Source organism: Oncorhynchus tshawytscha, unplaced genomic scaffold (genome assembly GCF_018296145.1).
Source record: "Oncorhynchus tshawytscha isolate Ot180627B unplaced genomic scaffold, Otsh_v2.0 Un_contig_10100_pilon_pilon, whole genome shotgun sequence".
Lineage (NCBI taxonomy): Eukaryota > Metazoa > Chordata > Actinopteri > Salmoniformes > Salmonidae > Oncorhynchus > Oncorhynchus tshawytscha.
In genome coordinates this window covers 30,075-48,560 of record NW_024609073.1, presented here as the reverse complement: position 1 = coordinate 48,560, position 18,486 = coordinate 30,075, and positions in this window count along the sequence as shown.

Below are 18,486 nucleotides of genomic sequence, written 5' to 3'. Positions count from 1 at the left end.
AGGGCTAGGTGGTCCACTACTGGTCACTACACTACACTACAGCAGGGCTAGGTGGTCCACTACTGGTCACTACACTACACTACAGCAGGGCTAGGTGGTCCACTACTGGTCACTACACTACACTACAGCAGGGCTAGGTACTGGTCCACACTACTGGTCACTACTACACTACAGCAGGGCTAGGTGGTCCACTACTGGTCACTACACTACACTACAGCAGGGGGCTAGGTGGTCCACTACTGGTCACTACACTACACTACAGCAGGGCTAGGTGGTCCACTACTGGTCACTACACTACACTACAGCTAGGTGGTCCACTACTGGTCACTACACTACACTACAGCAGGGCTAGGTGGTCCACTACTGGTCTACTGGTCACTACACACTACAGCAGGGCTAGGTGGTCCACTACTGGTCACTACACTACAGCAGGGGCTAGGTGGTCCACTACTGGTCACTACACTACACAGCAGGGCTAGGTGGTCCACTACTGGTCACTACACTACAGCAGGGGCTAGGTGGTCCACTACTGGTCACTACACTACACTACAGCAGGGCTAGGTGGTCCACTACTGGTCACTACACTACACTACAGCAGGGCTAGGTGGTCCACTACTGGTCACTACACTACACCACTACTGGTCACTACACTACAGCAGGGCTAGGTGGTCCACTACTGGTCACTACACTACACTACAGCAGGGCTAGGTGGTCCACTACTGGTCACTACACTACACTACAGCAGGGCTAGGTGGTCCACCACTACACTGGTCACTACACACTACACTACAGCAGGGCTAGGTGGTCCACTACTGGTCACTACACTACACTACAGCAGGGCTAGGTGGTCCACTACTGGTCACTACACTACAGCAGGGCTCCACTACACTACAGCAGGGCTAGGTGGTCCACTACTGGTCACTACACTACACTGGGGCTCACTACACACTACAGCAGGGCTAGGTGGTCCACTACTGGTCACTACACTACAGCAGGGCACTACAGCAGGGCTAGGTGGTCCACTACTGGTCACTACACTACACTACAGCAGGGCTAGGTGGTCCACTACTGGTCACTACACTACAGCAGGGCTAGGTGGTCCACTACTGGTCACTACACTACACTACAGCAGGGCTAGGTGGTCCACTACTGGTGGGGCTCCACTACTGGTCACTACACTACAGCAGGGCTAGGTGGTCCACTACTGGTCACTACACTACAGCAGGGCTAGGTGGTCCACTACTGGTCACTACACTACACTACAGCAGGGCTAGGTGGTCCACTACTGGTCACTACACTACAGCAGGGCTAGGTGGACCACTACTGGTCACTACACTACAGCAGGGCTAGGTGGTCCACTACTGGTCACTACACTACAGCAGGGCTAGGTGGTCCACTACTGGTCACTACACTACAGCAGGGCTAGGTGGTCCACTACTGGTCACTACAGCAGGGCTAGGTGGTCCACTACTGGTCACTACACTACACTACAGCAGGGCTAGGTGGTCCACTACTGGTCACTACACTACAGCAGGGCTAGGTGGTCCACTACTGGTCACTACACTACAGCAGGGCTAGGTGGTCCACTACTGGTCACTACACTACACTACAGCAGGGCTAGGTGGTCCACTACTGGTCACTACACTACACTACAGCAGGGCTAGGTGGTCCACTACTGGTCACTACACTACACTAGGGGCTAGGTGGTCCACTACTGGTCACTACACTACACTACAGGGGCTAGGTGGTCCACTACTGGTCACTACACTACAGCAGGGCTAGGTGGTCCACTACTGGTCACTACACTACAGCAGGGCTGGTGGTCCACTACTGGTCACTACACTACACTACAGCAGGGCTAGGTGGTCCACTACTGGTCACTACACTACAGCAGGGCTAGGTGGTCCACTACTGGTCACTACACTACACTACAGCAGGGCTAGGTGGTCCACTACTGGTCACTACACTACACTACAGCAGGGCTAGGTGGTCCACTACTGGTCACTACACTACAGCAGGGCTAGGTGGTCCACTACTGGTCACTACACTACAGCAGGGCTAGGTGGTCCACTACTGGTCACTACACTACACTACAGCAGGGCTAGGTGGTCCACTACTGGTCACTACACTACAGCACTACAGCAGGGGCTAGGTGGTCCACTACTGGTCACTACACTACACTACAGCAGGGCTAGGTGGTCCACTACTGGTCACTACACACTACAGCAGGGCTAGGTGGTCCACTACTGGTCACTACACTACACTACAGCAGGGCTAGGTGGTCCACTACTGGTCACTACACTACAGCAGGGGCTAGGTGGTCCACTACTGGTCACTACACTACACTACAGCAGGGCTAGGTGGTCCACTACTGGTCACTACTACTGGTCTACACTACAGCAGGGCTAGGTGGTCCACTACTGGTCACTACACTACACTACAGCAGGGCTAGGTGGTCCACTACTGGTCACTACACTACACTACACTACAGCAGGGCTAGGTGGTCCACTACTGGTCACTACTGGTCACTACACTACAGCAGGGCTAGGTGGTCCACTACTGGTCACTACACTACACTACAGCAGGGCTAGGTGGTCCACTACTGGTCACTACACTACAGCAGGGCTAGGTGGTCCACTACTGGTCACTACACTACAGCAGGGCTAGGTGGTCCACTACTGGTCACTACACTACACTACAGCAGGGCTAGGTGGTCCACTACTGGTCACTACACTACACTACAGCAGGGCTAGGTGGTCCACTACTGGTCACTACACTACAGCAGGGCTAGGTGGTCCACTACTGGTCACTACACTACACTACAGCAGGGCTAGGTGGTCCACTACTGGTCACTACACTACAGCAGGGCTAGGTGGACCACTACTGGTCACTACACTACACTACAGCAGGGCTAGGTGGACCACTACTGGTCACTACACTACACTACAGCAGGGCTAGGTGGTCCACTACTGGTCACTACACTACAGCAGGGCTAGGTGGTCCACTACTGGTCACTACACTACACTACAGCAGGGCTAGGTGGTCCACTACTGGTCACTACACTACAGCAGGGCTAGGTGGGGCTAGGTCCACTACTGGTCACTACACTACACTACAGCAGGGCTAGGTGGTCCACTACTGGTCACTACACTACACTACAGGGGCTAGGTGGTCCACTACTGGTCACTACACTACACTACAGCAGGGCTAGGTGGTCCACTACTGGTCACTACACTACAGCAGGGCTAGGTGGTCCACTACTGGTCACTACACTACACTACAGCAGGGCTAGGTGGTCCACTACTGGTCACTACTACAGGGGCTACTGGTCACTCACACACTACAGCAGGGCTAGGTGGTCCACTACTGGTCACTACACTACACTACAGCAGGGCTAGGTGGTCCACCACTACTGGTCACTACACTACACTACAGCAGGGCTAGGTGGTCCACTACTGGGGCTCACTACTGGTCACTACACTACAGCAGGGCTAGGTGGTCCACTACTGGTCACTACACACTACAGCAGGGCTAGGTGGTCCACTACTGGTCACTACACTACACTACAGCAGGGCTAGGTGGTCCACTACTGGTCACTACACACTACAGCAGGGGCTAGGTGGTCCACTACTGGTCACTACACTACACTACAGCAGGGCTAGGTGGTCCACTACTGGTCACTACACTACACTACAGCAGGGCTAGGTGGTCCACTACTGGTCACTACACTACAGCAGGGCTAGGTGGTCCACTACTGGTCACTACACTACACTACAGCAGGGCTAGGTGGTCCACTACTGGTCACTACACTACACTACAGCAGGGCTAGGTGGTCCACTACTGGTCACTACACTACAGCAGGGCTAGGTGGTCCACTGGTCACACTACTGGTCACTACACTACAGCAGGGCTAGGTGGTCCACTACTGGTCACTACACTACAGCAGGGCTAGGTGGTCCACTACTGGTCACTACACACTACACTACACTACAGCAGGGCTAGGTGGTCCACTACTGGTCACTACACTACACTACAGCAGGGCTAGGTGGTCCACTACTGGTCACTACACTACAGCAGGGCTAGGTGGTCCACTACTGGTCACTACACTACACTACAGCAGGGCTAGGTGGTCCACTACTGGTCACTACACTACAGCAGGGCTAGGTGGTCCACTACTGGTCACTACACTACACTACAGCAGGGCTAGGTGGTCCACTACTGGTCACTACAGCAGGGCTACACTACAGCAGGGCTAGGTGGTCCACTACTGGTCACTACACTACACTACAGCAGGGCTAGGTGGTCCACTACTGGTCACTACACTACACTACAGCAGGGCTAGGTGGTCCACTACTGGTCACTACACTACACTACAGCAGGGCTAGGTGGTCCACTACTGGTCACTACACTACAGCAGGGCTAGGTGGTCCACTACTGGTCACTACACTACAGCAGGGCTAGGTGGTCCACTACTGGCTAGGTGGTCCACTACTGGTCACTACACTACACTACAGCAGGGCTAGGTGGTCCACTACTGGTCACTACACTACACTACAGCAGGGCTAGGTGGTCCACTACTGGTCACTACACTACAGCAGGGCTAGGTGGTCCACTACTGGTCACTACACTACAGCAGGGCTAGGTGGTCCACTACTGGTCACTACACTACACTACAGCAGGGCTAGGTGGTCCACTACTGGTCACTACACTACAGCAGGGCTAGGTGGTCCACTACTGGTCACTACACTACAGCAGGGCTAGGTGGTCCACTACTGGTCACTACACTACACTACAGCAGGGCTAGGTGGTCCACTACTGGTCACTACACTACAGCAGGGCTAGGTGGTCCACTACTGGTCACTACACTACACTACAGCAGGGCTAGGTGGTCCACTACTGGTCACTACACTACAGCAGGGCTAGGTGGTCCACTACTGGTCACTACACTACAGCAGGGCTAGGTGGTCCACTGGTCAGCACTACTGGGCTAGGTGGCCACTACTGGTCACTACACTACAGCAGGGCTAGGTGGTCCACTACTGGTCACTACACTACAGCTACAGCAGGGCTAGGTGGGTCCACTACTGGTCACTACACTACACTACAGCAGGGCTAGGTGGTCCACTACTGGTCACTACACTACAGCAGGGCTACAGCAGGGCTAGGTGGTCCACTACTGGTCACTACACTACACTACACTACTGGTCACTACACTACAGCAGGGCTAGGTGGTCCACTACTGGTCACTACACTACACTACAGCAGGGCTAGGTGGTCCACCTGGTCACTACACTGGGGCTCACTACTGGTCACTACACTACAGCAGGGCTAGGTGGTCCACTACTGGTCACTACACTACAGCAGGGCTAGGTGGTCCACTACTGGTCACTACACTACAGCAGGGCTAGGTGGTCCACTACTGGTCACTACACTACACTACAGCAGGGCTAGGTGGTCCACTACTGGTCACTACACTACAGCAGGGCTAGGTGGTCACCACTACTGGTCACTACACTACACTACAGCAGGGCTAGGTGGTCCACTACTGGTCACTACACTACAGCAGGGCTAGGTGGTCCACTACTGGTCACTACACTACACTACAGCAGGGCTAGGTGGTCCACTACTGGTCACTACACTACAGCAGGGCTAGGTGGTCCACTACTGGTCACTACACTACACTACAGCAGGGCTAGGTGGTCCACTACTGGTCACTACACTACAGCAGGGCTAGGTGGTCCACTACTGGTCACTACACTACAGCAGGGCTAGGTGGTCCACTACTGGTCACTACACTACACTACAGGGCTAGGTGGTCCACTACTGGTCACTACACTACAGCAGGGCTAGGTGGTCCACTACTGGTCACTACACTACACTACAGCAGGGCTAGGTGGTCCACTACTGGTCACTACACTACACTACAGCTAGGGGTCTAGGTGGTCCACTACTGGTCACTACTGGTCACTACACTACAGCAGGGCTAGGTGGACCACTACTGGTCACTACACTACACTACAGCAGGGCTAGGTGGTCCACTACACTACTCACTACACTACACTACAGCAGGGCTAGGTGGTCCACTACTGGTCACTACACTACAGCAGGGCTAGGTGGTCCACTACTGGTCACTACACTACACTACAGCAGCAGGGCTAGGTGGTCCACTACTGGTCACTACACTACAGCAGCAGGGCTAGGTGGTCCACTACTGGTCACTACACTACAGCAGGGCTAGGTGGTCCACTACTGGTCACTACACTACAGCAGGGCTAGGTGGTCCACTACTGGTCACTACACTACACAGCAGGGCTAGGTGGTCCACTGGTCACTGGTCACTACACTACAGCAGGGCTAGGTGGACCACTACTGGTCACTACACTACACTACAGCAGGGCTAGGTGGTCCACTACTGGTCACTACACTACACTACAGCAGGGCTAGGTGGACCACTACTGGTCACTACACTACAGCAGGGCTAGGTGGTCCACTACTGGTCACTACACTACACTACAGCAGGGCTAGGTGCTCCACTACTGGTCACTACAGTACAGCAGGGCTAGGTGGTCCACTACTGGTCACTACACTACACTACAGCAGGGCAAGGTGGTCCACTACTGGTCACTACACTACAGCAGGGCTAGGTGGTCCACTACTGGTCACTACACTACACTGGTCACTACACAGCAGGGCTAGGTGGTCCACTACTGGTCACTACACTACAGCAGGGCTAGGTGGTCCACTACTGGTCACTACACTACAGGGGCTAGGTGGTCCACTACTGGTCACTACACTACAGCAGGGCTAGGTGGACCACTACTGGTCACTACACTACACTACAGCAGGGCTAGGTGGTCCACTACTGGTCACTACACTACACAACAGCAGGGCTAGGTGGTCCACTACTGGTCACTACACTACAGCAGGGCTAGGTGGACCACTACTGGTCACTACACTACACTACAGCAGGGCTAGGTGGTCCACTACTGGTCACTACACTACAGCAGGGCTAGGTGGTCCACTACTGGTCACTACACTACACAGCAGGGCTAGGTGGTCCACTACTGGTCACTACACTACAGCAGGGCTAGGTGGACCACTACTGGTCACTACACTACACTACAGCAGGGCTAGGTGGACCACTACTGGTCACTACACTACACTACAGCAGGGCTAGGTGGTCCACTACTGGTCACTACACAGCAGGGCTACCACTACTGGTCACTACACTACAGCAGGGCTAGGTGGTCCACTACTGGTCACTACTGGTCACTACACTACAGCAGGGCTAGGTGGTCCACTACTGGTCACTACACTACAGCAGGGCTAGGTGGTCCACTACTGGTCACTACACTACACACAGCAGGGCTAGGTGGTCCACTACTGGTCACTACACTACACTACAGCAGGGCTAGGTGGTCCACTACTGGTCACTACACTACAGCAGGGCTAGGTGGTCCACTACTGGTCACTACACTACAGCAGGGCTAGGTGGTCCACTACTGGTCACTACACTACACTACAGCAGGTGGTCCACTAGGTGGTCCACTACTGGTCACTACACTACAGCAGGGCTAGGTGGTCCACTACTGGTCACTACACTACAGCAGGGCTAGGTGGTCCACTACTGGTCACTACACTACACTACAGCAGGGCTAGGTGGTCCACTACTGGTCACTACACTACACTACAGCAGGGCTAGGTGGTCCACTACTGGTCACTACACTACAGCAGGGCTACTGGTCACTACACTACAGCAGGGCTAGGTGGTCCACTACTGGTCACTACACTACACTACAGCAGGGCTAGGTGGTCCACTACTGGTCACTACACTACAGCAGGGCTAGGTGGTCCACTACTGGTCACTACACTACACTACAGCAGGGCTAGGTGGTACTGGTCACTACTGGTCACTACACTACACTACAGCAGGGCTAGGTGGTCCACTACTGGTCACTACACTACAGCAGGGCTAGGTGGTCCACTACTGGTCACTACTGGTCACTACACTACAGCAGGGCTAGGTGGTCCACTACTGGTCACTACTACACTACAGCAGGGCTAGGTGGGGCTAGGTCCACTACTGGTCACTACACTACAGCAGGGCTAGGTGGTCCACTACTGGTCACTACACTACACTACAGCAGGGCTAGGTGGTCCACTACTGGTCACTACACTACACTACAGCAGGGCTAGGTGGTCCACTACTGGTCACTACACTACAGCAGGGCTAGGTGGTCCACTACTGGTCACTACACTACAGCAGGGCTAGGTGGTCCACTACTGGTCACTACACTACAGCAGGGCTAGGTGGTCCACTACTGGTCACTACACTACACTACAGCAGGGCTAGCTAGGTGGTCCACTACTGGTCACTACACTACAGCAGGGCTAGGTGGTACTGGTCACTACTGGTCACTACACTACACTACAGCAGGGCTAGGGGTCTGGTCACTACACTACAGTGGCTAGGTGGTCACTACTGGTCACTACACTACAGCAGGGCTAGGTGGTCCACTACTGGTCACTACACTACACTACAGCAGGGCTAGGTGGTCCACTACTGGTCACTACACTACAGCAGGGCTACTACTGGTCACTACACTACACTACAGCAGGGCTAGGTGGTCCACTGGTCACTGGTCACTACTGGTCACTACACTACAGGGGCTGGTCCAGGTCACTACACTACAGCTAGGGCAGGACCACTACTGGTCACTACACTACAGCAGGGGGCTAGGTGGTCCACTACTGGTCACTACACTACAGCAGGGCTAGGTGGTCCACTACTGGTCACTACACTACAGCAGGGCTAGGTGGTCCACCACTACTGGTCACTACACTACACTACAGCAGGGCTAGGTGGTCCACTACTGGTCACTACACTACACACTAGGTGGTCACCACTACTGGTCACTACACTACAGCAGGGCTAGGTGGTCCACTACTGGTCACTACACTACAGCATGGCTAGGTGGTCCACTACTGGTCACTACACTACACTACAGCATGGCTAGGTGGACCACTACTGGTCACTACACAACACTACAGCAGGGCGAGGTGGACCACTACTGGTCACTACACTACAGCAGGGCTAGGTGGACCACTACTGGTCACTACACTACACTACAGCAGGGCTAGGTGGTCCACTACTGGTCACTACACTACAACAGGGCTAGGTGGACCACTACTGGTCACTACACTACACTACAGCAGGGCTAGGTGGACTAGTACTGGTCACTACACTACACTACAGCAGGGCTAGGTGGTCCACTACTGGTCACTACACTACACTACAGCAGGGCTAGGTGGTCCACTACTGGTCACTACACTACACTACAGGGGCTAGGTGGGTCACTACACTACTGGGGCTCACTACACTACACTACAGCAGGGCTAGGTGGTCCACTACTGGTCACTACACTACACTACAGCAGGGCTAGGTGGTCCACTACTGGTCACTACACTACACTACAGCAGGGCTAGGTGGTCCACTACTGGTCACTACACTACAGCAGGGCTAGGTGGTCCACTACTGGTCACTACACTACACTAGGGCAGGTGGTCACTACTGGGCTAGGTGGTCCACTACTGGTCACTACACTACACTACAGCAGGGCTAGGTGGTCCACTACTGGTCACTACACTACACTACAGCAGGGCTAGGTGGTCCACTACTGGTCACTGGTCACTACACTACACTACAGCAGGGCTAGGTGGTCCACTACTGGTCACTACACTACACTACAGCAGGGCTAGGTGGTCCACTACTGGTCACTACACTACTACAGCAGGGCTAGGTGGGTCACTACACTGGGGCTCACTACTGGTCACTACACTACAGCAGGGGCTAGGTGGTCCACTACTGGTCACTACACTACACTACAGCAGGGCTAGGTGGTCCACTACTGGTCACTACACTACACTACAGCAGGGCTAGGTGGTCCACTACTGGTCACTACACTACACTACAGCAGGGCTAGGTGGTCCACTACTGGTCACTACACTACACTGCAGCAGGGCTAGGTGGTCCACTACTGGTCACTACACTACACTACAGGTCCTGGTCACTACACTACACTAGGGCTAGGTGGTCACTACACTACACTACAGCAGGGCTAGGTGGTCCACCACTACTGGTCACTACACTACAGCAGGGCTAGGTGGTCCACTACTGGTCACTACACTACAGCAGGGCTAGGTGGTCCACTACTACACTACACTACAGCAGGGCTAGGTGGTCCACTACTGGTCACTACACTACACTACAGCAGGGCTAGGTGGTCCACTACTGGTCACTACACTACACTACAGCAGGGCTAGGTGGTCCACTACTGGTCACTACACTACAGCAGGGCTAGGTGGTCCACTACTGGTCACTACACTACACTACAGCAGGGCTAGGTGGTCCACTACTGGTCACTACACTACACTACAGCAGGGCTAGGTTGACCAATACTGGTCACTACACTACAGCAGGGCTAGGTGGTCCACTACTGGTCACGACACTACAGCAGGGCTAGGTGGTCCACTACTGGTCACTACACTACACTACAGCAGGGCTAGGTGGACCACTACTGGTCACTACACTACAGCAGGGCTAGGTGGTCCACTACTGGTCACTACACTACACTACAGCAGGGCTAGGTGGTCCACTACTGGTCACTACACTACAGCAGGGCTAGGTGGTCCACTACTGGTCACTACACTACAGCAGGGCTAGGTGGTCCACTACTGGTCACTACACTACACTACAGCAGGGCTAGGTGGTCCACTACTGGTCACTACACTACAGCAGGGCTAGGTGGTCCACTACTGGTCACTACACTACAGCAGGGCTAGGTGGTCCACTACTGGTCACTACACTACAGCAGGGCTAGGTGGTCCACTACTGGTCACTACACTACAGCAGGGCTAGGTGGTCCACTACTGGTCACTACACTACACTACAGCAGGGCTAGGTGGACCACTACTGGTCACTACACTACAGCAGGGCTAGGTGGTCCACTACTGGTCACTACACTACAGCAGGGCTGGTGGTCCACTACTGGTCACTACACTACAGCAGGGCTAGGTGGTCCACTACTGGTCACTACACTACACTACAGCAGGGCTAGGTGGTCCACTACTGGTCACTACACTACACTACAGCAGGGCTAGGTGGTCCACTACTGGTCACTACACTACACTACAGCAGGGCTAGGTGGTCCCACTACTGGTCACTACACTACACTACAGCAGGGCTAGGTGGTCCACTACTGGTCACTACACTACAGCAGGGCTAGGTGGTCCACTACTGGTCACTACTACTGGTCACACTACAGCAGGGCTAGGTGGTCCACTACTGGTCACTACACTACACTACAGCAGGGCTAGGTGGTCCACTACTGGTCACTACACTACAGCAGGGCTAGGTGGTCCACTACTGGTCACTACACTACAGCAGGGCTAGGTGGTCCACTACTGGTCACTACTAGGTGGTCCACTACACTACACTACAGCAGGGCTAGGTGGTCCACTACTGGTCACTACACTACAGCAGGGCTAGGTGGTCCACTACTGGTCACTACACTACACTACAGCAGGGCTAGGTGGTCCACTACTGGTCACTACACTACAGCAGGGCTAGGTGGTCCACTACTGGTCACTACACTACAGCAGGGCTAGGTGGTCCACTACTGGTCACTACACTACACTACAGCAGGGCTAGGTGGTCCACTACTGGTCACTACACTACACTACAGCAGGGCTAGGTGGTCCACTACTGGTCACTACACTACAGCAGGGGCTAGGTGGTCCACTACTGGTCACTACACTACAGCAGGGCTAGGTGGTCCACTACTGGTCACTACACACTACAGCAGGGCTAGGTGGTCCACTACTGGTCACTACACTACAGCAGGGCTAGGTGGTCCACTACTGGTCACTACACTACACTACAGCAGGGCTAGGTGGTCCACTACTGGTCACTACACTACAGCAGGGCTAGGTGGTCCACTACTGGTCACTACACTACAGCAGGGCTAGGTGGTCCACTACTGGTCACTACACTACACTACAGCAGGGCTAGGTGGTCCACTACTGGTCACTACACTACAGCAGTCACTACTACTGGTCACTACACTACAGCAGGGCTAGGTGGTCCACTACTGGTCACTACACTACACTACAGCAGGGCTAGGTGGTCCACTACTGGTCACTACACTACAGCAGGGCTAGGTGGTCCACTACTGGTCACTACACTACAGCAGGGCTAGGTGGTCCACTACTGGTCACTACACTACACTACAGCAGGGCTAGGTGGTCCACTACTGGTCACTACACTACACTACAGCAGGGCTAGGTGGTCCACTACTGGTCACTACACTACAGCAGGGCTAGGTGGTCCACTACTGGTCACTACACTACAGCAGGGCTAGGTGGTCCACTACTGGTCACTACACTACACTACAGCAGGGCTAGGTGGTCCACTACTGGTCACTACACTACAGCAGCAGGGCTAGGTGGTCCACTACTGGTCACTACACTACAGCAGGGCTAGGTGGTCCACTACTGGTCACTACACTACAGCAGGGCTAGGTGGTCCACTACTGGTCACTACACTACAGCAGGGCTAGGTGGTCCACTACTGGTCACTACACTACAGCAGGGCTAGGTGGTCCACTACTGGTCACTACACTACAGCAGGGCTAGGTGGTCCCACTACTGGTCACTACACTACACTACAGCAGGGCTAGGTGGTCCACTACTGGTCACTACACTACACTACAGCAGGGCTAGGTGGTCCACTACTGGTCTACACTACAGCAGGGCTAGGTGGTCCACTACTGGTCACTACACTACACTACAGCAGGGCTAGGTGGTCACACTGGTCACTGGTCACTACACTACACTACAGCAGGGCTAGGTGGTCCACTACTGGTCACTACACTACAGCAGGGCTAGGTGGTCCACTACTGGTCACTACACTACACTACAGCAGGGCTAGGTGGTCCACTACTGGTCACTACACTACAGCAGGGCTAGGTGGTCCACTACTGGTCACTACACTACAGCAGGGCTAGGTGGTCCACTACTGGTCACTACACTACAGCAGGGCTAGGTGGTCCACTACTGGTCACTACACTACACTACAGCAGGGCTAGGTGGTCCACTACTGGTCACTACACTACAGCAGGGCTAGGTGGTCCACTACTGGTCACTACACTACAGCAGGGCTAGGTGGACCACTACTGGTCACTACTACACTACAGCAGGGCTAGGTGGTCCACTACTGGTCACTACACAGGGCTAGGTGGTCCACTACTGGTCACTACACTACAGCAGGGCAGGTGGTCCACTACTACAGCAGGGCTAGGTGGTCCACTACTGGTCACTACACTACACTACAGCAGGGCTAGGTGGTCCACTACTGGTCACTACACTACAGCAGGGGCTAGGTGGTCCACTACTGGTCACTACACTACACTACAGCAGGGCTAGGTGGTCCACTACTGGTCACTACACTACAGCAGGGCTAGGTGGTCCACTACTGGTCACTACACTACACTACAGCAGGGCTAGGTGGTCCACTACTGGTCACGACACTACAGCAGGGCTAGGTGGTCCACTACTGGTCACTACACTACACTACAGCAGGGCTAGGTGGTCCACTACTGGTCACTACACTACAGCAGGGCTAGGTGGTCCACTACTGGTCACTACACTACAGCAGGGCTAGGTGGACCACTACTGGTCACTACACTACACTACAGCAGGGCTAGGTGGTAAAATTGATATTCAAGAAATCTGTCATTTTGGGGTCCTAAACATGTGTTTGTAATAGAATAGCTGGAGCCTACTTACATCGGTTGCAAGTGGGATCTATTTCTCATCTGATCTTGAATAAATTTAGCCTTTGACCCAATGAACTATTTTAAATTGAACTGCAGCATGTCTTAGACTGTCACGTTCTGACCTTTACTTCCTTTGTTTTGTCATTATTTGGTATGGTCAGGGCGTGAGTTGGGGTGGGCAGTCTGTGTTTGTTTTTCTATGATTTGGGGATTTCTATGTTTCAGTCTAGTGTGGTTCTCAATCAGAGGCAGGTGTCATTAGTTGTCTCTGATTGAGAATCATACTTAGGTAGCCTGGGTTTCACTGTTTGTTTGTGGGTGATTGTTTCCGTGTCTGTGCTTTTCACCACAAGGTACTGTTTTCATTCGTTCCACGTTTATTGTTTTTGTATCAGTTGTGTTCATGTTGAGATTTTCTTATTAAAAGAACCATGGACACTTACCACGCCGCATATTGGTCCTCCGATCCTTCTCGCCTCTCCTCTTCAGATGAAGAGGAGGAAAACCCTTACATAGACACATATAGATGAAGAATGTATTCTCTGAAACTCTGTCAAGATTCGTCTGAATTGTTTCACCTGAATTCTCTTCCTGTTGGTTCTTATGAGAGTTCAGGGAATCCAGATTGTGTGAGTTTAATAACGTATAGATCAAGTTTACACCCACCTTTTGATATAAGGCAGGGCTGTCCAACCCTCTTCCTGGAGATCTACTGTCCTGTGGGTTTTCATTCCAACCCTCTTCCTGGAGATCTACTTTCCTGTGGGTTTTCAGTCCAACCCTCTTCCTGGAGATCTACTTTCCTGTGGGTTTTCAGTCCAACCCTCTTCCTGGAGATCTACTTTCCTGTGGGTTTTCAGTCCAACCCTCTTCCTGGAGATCTACTTTCCTGTGGGTTTTCAGTCCAACCCTCTTCCTGGAGATCTACTGTCCTGTGGGTTTTCAGTTTCAGTCCAACCCTCTTCCTGGAGATTTTCACATCGGTTATGAAAGCATGAATTGACCTCTAAATCCTCAATACATTTGTTACCCAGCCCGTCAGATATCTCGGGTTTGACTGACGTCGCTGGTGTGCATTTCCCCGATTTATCTCCATGTTCATCAAATGAGAAACAAAAAATTGATTTTCAGCTTGTCGAGTTGAAAGGAGATCGAACTTTTGTCTGTCAACTGTTGTAAAGGTCGTAAATCTGAGGATGAAGTGTGAATCTGACATATTCAAATACAATATCTCATTTGTAAAGTTCCCAGAGGAGTTGAATATTGCACTTCCTAAAATTGAGCCTTCATTGATTCCCAGACTTTTGTAGAATTATTGCATGATGTCTGCTCTCTCTCATCAGATTCAGATAGTTAGTTACTGTATCAGGTCTGCTCTCTCTCATCAGATTCAGATAGTTACTGTATCAGGTCTGAAGTGTTTTTCAGTCTTTTCATTCATTTATTCAATTGTTATTGTACATTTCTTTTTCAATCAATACAGGTGTGTCATTAATCCGATAGTAGGGATTGTCTGTGGTTTAACTAACTTTGTCTTCTCAAAACATTAACACCATACCGGTCGGTTTAGTTCACTACGAGACGTTCACCACATTCATGTTGATAAAGAACACCATACCGGTCGGTTTAGTTCACTTTATTCAATTGTTATTGACATATTTCGTTCACCACATTCATGTTGATAAAGAACACCATACCGGTCGGTTTAGTTCACTACGAGACGTTCACCACATTCATGTTGATAAAGAACACCATACCGGTCGGTTTAGTTCACTACGAGACGTTCACCACATTCATGTTGATAAAGAAAACCATACCGGTCGGTTTAGTTCACTACATTCATGATGAAGACGTTCACCACATTCATGTTGATAAAGAACACAATACCGGTCGGTCTAGTTCACTACATTCATGTTGATAAAGAACACAATACCGGTCGGTTTAGTTCACTACATTCATGTTGTTAGACGTTCACCACATTCATGTTGATAAAGAACACAATACCGGTCGGTTTAGTTCACTACGAGACGTTCACCACATTCATGTTGATAAAGAACACCATACCGGTCGGTTTAGTTCACCACATTCATGTTGATAAAGAACACCATACCGGTCGGTTTAGTTCACCACATTCATGTTGATAAAGAACACCATACCGGTCGGTTTAGTTCACCACATTCATGTTGATAAAGAACACCATACCGGTCGGTTTAGTTCACCACATTCATGTTGATAAAGAACACCATACCGGTCGGTTTAGTTCACCACATGTTTTATTTATTTATTTTCATTTTATTATTCCAAAAACCCAAAGTATAAAAGTTTTCCCTCAAAGGTCTGCATCTGTGTAGAAAACAGAGAGCAGTCTGGGATGAATCCATAAAGCATCATCTCATTCATAATTAAAGGAATATAGAGAATCAATGTGCTTATACATTGGTACTGTATAAAACCACAACCGTATCTTCAGTGTAGTAACAAAAAGGCTTCATCTTCAGTGCATTATCCCCCTATTCCCTTCATATCAGTGCAGACCCCTACTATCCCCTTAGTGCACTACATAGAGAATAGGGCTTCAGATTTGACCCCTACTATCCCCTTAGTGCACTACATAGAGAGGGCTTCAGGGCTTCAGATTTGACCCCTACTATCCCCTTAGTGCACTACTTCAGATTTGACCCCTAGAGAATCAGGGCCAAAACATTCAGAGTTTGACCCCAGAGCAGTACTATCAGAGAATAGGGCTTCAGATTTGACCTATCAGGAACCAAAACATTCCACAGTCAGTTTGTCAGGATCTATTAATAACATCAACAGTCTTCAGAGCAGTGTATTAAACTAACCTATCAGAGCAGTGTATTAAACTAACCTATCAGAGCAGTGTATAAAACTACCCTATCAGAGCAGTGTATAAAACTATCCTATCAGAGCAGTGTATTAAACTAACCTATCAGAGCAGTGTATGAAACTAACCTATCAGAGCAGTGTATTAAACTAACCTATCAGAGCAGTGTATTAAACTACCCTATCAGAGCAGTGTATTAAACTAACCTATCAGAGCAGTTAAAACTACTCCTATCAGAGCTGTACCCTATCAGAGCAGTGTATTAAACTAAACCTATCAGAGCAGTGTATTAAACTATCCATTAAACTACCCTATCAGAGCAGTGTATTAAACTAACTATCAGAGCAGTGTATTAAACTACCCTATCAGAGCAGTGTATAAAACTATCCTATCAGAGCAGTGTATTAAACTACCTATCAGAGCAGTGTATTAAACTAACCTATCAGAGCAGTGTATAAAACTAACCTATCAGAGCAGTGTATTAAACTACCCTATCAGAGCAGTGTATAAAACTAACCTATCAGAGCAGTGTATTAAACTAACCTATCAGAGCAGTGTATTAAACTAACCTATCAGAGCAGTGTATTAAAACCAGAGCAGTATCAGAGCAGTGTATAAAACTAACCTATCAGAGCAGTGTATTAAACTAAAGAGCTAACCTATCAGAGCAGTGTATTAAACTAACCTATCAGAGCAGAGCAGTGTATAAAACTAACCCTATCAGAGCAGTGTATTAAACTAACCTATCAGAGCAGTGTATAAAACTAACCTATCAGAGCAGTGTATTAAACTAACCTATCAGAGCAGTGTATTAAAACTAACCTATCAGAGCAGTGTATAAAACTAACCTATCAGAGCAGTGTATTAAACTAACCTATCAGAGCAGTGTATTAAACTAACCTATCAGACATTAAAACTAACCTATCAGAGCAGTGTATAAAACTAACCTATCAGAGCAGTGTATAAAACTAACCTATCAGAGCAGTGTATAAAACTAACCTATCAGAGCAGTGTATAAAACTATTATCAGAGCAGTATTAAACTAACTATCAGAGCAGTGTATTAAACTAACCTATCAGAGCAGTGTATTAAACTATCCTATCAGAGCAGTGTATTAAACTAACCTATCAGAGCAGTGTATAAAACTAACCTATCAGAGCAGTGTATTAAACTAACCTATCAGAGCAGTGTAAACTATATCAGAGCAGTGTATTAAACTAACCTATCAGAGCAGTGTATTAAACTAATCAGACAGTATTAAACCCTATCAGAGCAGTGTATTAAACTACCCTATCAGAGCAGTGTATTAAACTAACCTATCAGAGCAGTGTATAAAACTAACCTATCAGAGCAGTGTATTAAACTAACCTATCAGAGCAGTGTATAAAACTAACCTATCAGAGCAGTGTATTAAACTAACCTATCAGAGCAGTGTATTAAACTAACCTATCAGAGCAGTGTATTAAACTAACCTATCAGAGCAGTGTATTAAAACTAACCCTATCAGAGCAGTGTATTAAACTAACCTATCAGAGCAGTGTATTAAACTATCCTATCAGAGCATGTAAAACTACCCAGAGCAGTATCAGAGCAGTGTATTAAACTAACCTATCAGACTATCAGAGCAGTGTATAAAACTAACCTATCAGTGTATAAAACTAGAGCAGTGTATTAAAACCCTATCAGAGCTATCATCAGAGCAGTGTATTAAACTAACCTATCAGAGCAGTGTATTAAACTAACCTATCAGAGCAGTGTATCCTATCAGAGCAGTGTATTAAACTAACCTATCAGAGCAGTGTATAT